This window comes from Borostomias antarcticus (genome assembly GCF_949987555.1).
Source record: "Borostomias antarcticus genome assembly, chromosome: 15".
Lineage (NCBI taxonomy): Eukaryota > Metazoa > Chordata > Actinopteri > Stomiiformes > Stomiidae > Borostomias > Borostomias antarcticus.
Genome location: NC_140248.1, coordinates 21,816,476 through 21,820,183, shown reverse-complemented (window position 1 = coordinate 21,820,183; position 3,708 = coordinate 21,816,476).

Genomic DNA, 3,708 nt, shown 5'->3' with positions numbered 1-3,708 from the left:
GGATTGGCCGATCTCATTCAGTTGTACGGGCTCAGGAGTCGCCAGCCAGTCGGAAGGTGTGGAGCGTGTTTGCGAGGAGCCCCGGAGCCGCTGAGCAGAGAGGAGCCACAACCTCGGCGTCAGCCTGGCTGGAGCCGCAGCGCCTGCGTGCGAGATCACTCCGCCTCAGCCCTGGAACTTTCCCAGAATTTCAGAGATTCAGACAGGCAGCGGTGTGTGTGTGTGTGATCGTGTGTGTGTGTGTTTGTGTGTGTGTGTGAGTGTATGTGTGTGTGTATGTGTAGGGGGCACAATAATAAAGAGACATTGACTAAATATGTTATTCTACAAGTAGGATATTTTAGCCTAATAGGCTATATGTCTATTCTTTATCTAGGTAATTGGACTTGATAGCATAATTACCAGAAAAAAAACACATTTGTACACTATTTCCCTAGTCCTTAGACTGTGGTCTATAACACCTTGATCATAGCAGGGGTGCTTTGAGACCAGACTCTCTTTTACAGACCAAGCAACATTACGCAACACAGAATAAATGACCAACACCGGACACCCTTCATACAGAACATGAGATGAGGTCTATAGTTGAATGATCCAGGGTCCTGGACGGGGGCGTGGTCGTCTGGAGACCGCATAATTGGTTTGGAGGAGGAGGGTTATAGTAAACACGCATATCAACAACAGGCTCCTATAACCCGGAGCACTTGCCAGTGCATAGCCTACATCTGATATGAATGGAAGGTGATAGATCTGTTTCATATTGACCCAAGCTCTTGATTCAAAGGGAAAACTGTAGATGAACACAATAACTGACGGATGCTCAACCTGTATGTCTGCGAAGTAACTTTATTCATCGGATTACCCCTCAAGATAGTTCTCCACTATCGACACTGTGTTACTCTGATGGTAGCCTAGTCAAGGCAACTATCAACACAGCAAAATGCTCTTCCAAATCAAAGATGCTGATAGAATTGGTTTATATGACATGTATAAAACGTAGCTGGGGTCTATTGCACCTGTGCTTTAGTCCCTATAGATGTTTGCAAAAAAAAAAAAAAAAAAGCCATGATGAAGTTTTCTGCGTAAAACCAGTAGAATTGGCATTTCAACTTTTAGGAGTGCGCAGCTCGGTGAGAAATCCGGATCGGGTGGATATCAGCAGCTTATTTCCTGAGCTCTTTCTCATTGCGGATGAACACATCCCGTGCTGTGAGTGCCGTGACCGGTCGAGTTAATGACGCAAGCCCGGCTGGCGACAGTGAGTCTAGAAGTTTGACATTTTCACAGTTTACAGCAACTGCTGTGGAACGTAACAATACTCCCAATATGCAGCGCGTCCATTTCAAGCCATCCTCTCAAACCCATATTTTCATAACCTGTCTGATCTGCCCAAGCGCATAGTTTGGGGTGGGCAGCTGTCTGGGTACCCAGGTACCCTGACGCGCCCGGGGGAATGTGTGCGTGTGCGTGTGTGAGAAAGAAAAGAGAAAACATATGTTCTCCGATGGAGAGATATTGCTCAACCAAATACTAATCTCTGACTGAAAGGTGTTCATTCTGCACAAAGTGGAAGACGATCTTAGTTGTATGCCCGGGAGGGGAGCCTAGGAAAGATAAGCAGATGTTTCTGGGATGTCTCTGCACACGGGACTGTCAGCCAGACGAGACAAACAGGATGCGCTCCCTGGGGCCCTCGGCTCGGCGGCCCCCGTGTTATTAGATCAAACCAGAGCTCGTATGCCAAACCTCTGCCTCGCCTAAACAAGGAGAGACTTCATTGATTCAAACCACAAGAGCTCGCTGTGGAAAATCGACAATAGAAGTGTATGTATCTGTGATACAAAGAGAACAGACATCTCCTAAATATAACGTGACACAAAAATGTCAAGCAGCTATCACATTCACAATGTGGAAATAACCAGGCCAGGACCAGCCTGGCTAAAGGCTGGTGGGCTTAGTATTACACCCACCTGTTCTTGTGATAGTTCTTCTAGCCAAGTTTCATTGCCTGTGCTTTGCAATTCCCTTCAGGTGGTGAAGTGAGTAAGACTTATCTGGACATCTACACATATTTAATGTTAAATAAAAGTGGGAGAGTTGAAAATAAGTTGGCGGTGAAATTTGGCTAGAACTATCAAAAGAACAGTTCAATGTAATGTAAGAGTTGAAAACATTTGAATTGTCTATTTTCTACAGGGTGTGTATTTTGTTTGCATGTTTATTTCATTAAACATATCTAAATTTCAACAATAGTTGACAGTGACGTTTGTTCAAGTCTGTTCTCTAATCTGCTATTGTTTAGTAAGGCTTGAGAGGAGAGTAGACCATAGGAGAGAGGGCTGATGATCTGTGCCCTTTAAAACCCCAGGTATACTTGCAGCTTGGTAACGCGTTTTCATAGCCAATCGTTAGTTTCTGTGTAGGCTACCTGCAGCTGAACGCAGGAGATGTGTGGTAGACGCATACGCTCGCAGGCTTTAGACATCACCAGTTATAAGAACAAACCCAGCACTTTTCCTTGGTGGTTATTTCTGCAGTAAAATTCACACCCGTAACCGTTACCCTGGTGACTGCAGTACGGCTATTACAGTAATACTGTTACCCATCAGCCTTTAGGCTCTGCCTAGCCTACATAATATAGGCCGGGAGTCCGCCACACATTGCAATAATTACAGGAATGTGTTATACTGTAGATAACTACAGTAGGTGTGTAAGAGATTGATGTAAGCTGATGTGTAGACCTAGCTGGTGTGTAGGCCTAGCTGGTGTGATGGACCTAGCTGGTGTGATGGACCTAGCTGGTGTGATGGACCTAGCTGGTGTGTAGGCCTAGCTGCTGTGTAGGCCTAGCTGGTGTGTAGACCTAGCTGGTGTGTAGGCCTAGCTGGTGTGTAGGCCTAGCTGCTGTGTAGGCCTAGCTGGTGTGTAGACCTAGCTGGTGTGTAGGCCTAGCTGGTGTGTAGACCTAGCTGCTGTGTAGGCCTAGCTGGTGTGTAGGCCTAGCTGGTGTGTAGACCTAGCTGGTGTGATGGGCCTAGCTGGTGTGTAGGCCTAGCTGGTGTGATGGACCTAGCTGGTGTGTAGACCTAGCTGGTGTGTAGGGGTAGCTGGTGTGTAGGGGTAGCTGGTGTGTAGGCCTAGCTGGTGTGTAGGCCTAGCTGGTGTGTTGGACCTAGCTGGTGTGATGGACCTAGCTGGTGTGATGGGCCTAGCTGGTGTGTAGACCTAGCTGGTGTGTAGGCCTAGCTGGTGTGTAGGCCTAGCTGGTGTGTAGGCCTAGCTGGTGTGTAGGGGTAGCTGGTGTGTAGGGGTAGCTGGTGTGTAGGCCTAGCTGGTGTGTAGACCTAGCTGGTGTGTTGGACCTAGCTGGTGTGATGGACCTAGCTGGTGTGATGGGCCTAGCTGGTGTGATGGACCTAGCTGGTGTGTAGACCTAGCTGGTGTGTAGGGGTAGCTGGTGTGTAGGGGTAGCTGGTGTGTAGGGGTAGCTGGTGTGTAGGCCTAGCTGGTGTGTAGGCCTAGCTGGTGTGTAGACCTAGCTGGTGTGTAGACCTAGCTGGTGTGTAGGCCTAGCTGGTGTGATGGGCCTAGCTGGTGTGATGGACCTAGCTGGTGTGATGGACCTAGCTGGTGTGTAGACCTAGCTGGTGTGTAGGGGTAGCTGGTGTGTAGGGGTAGCTGGTGTGTAGGGGTAGCTGGTGTGTAGGG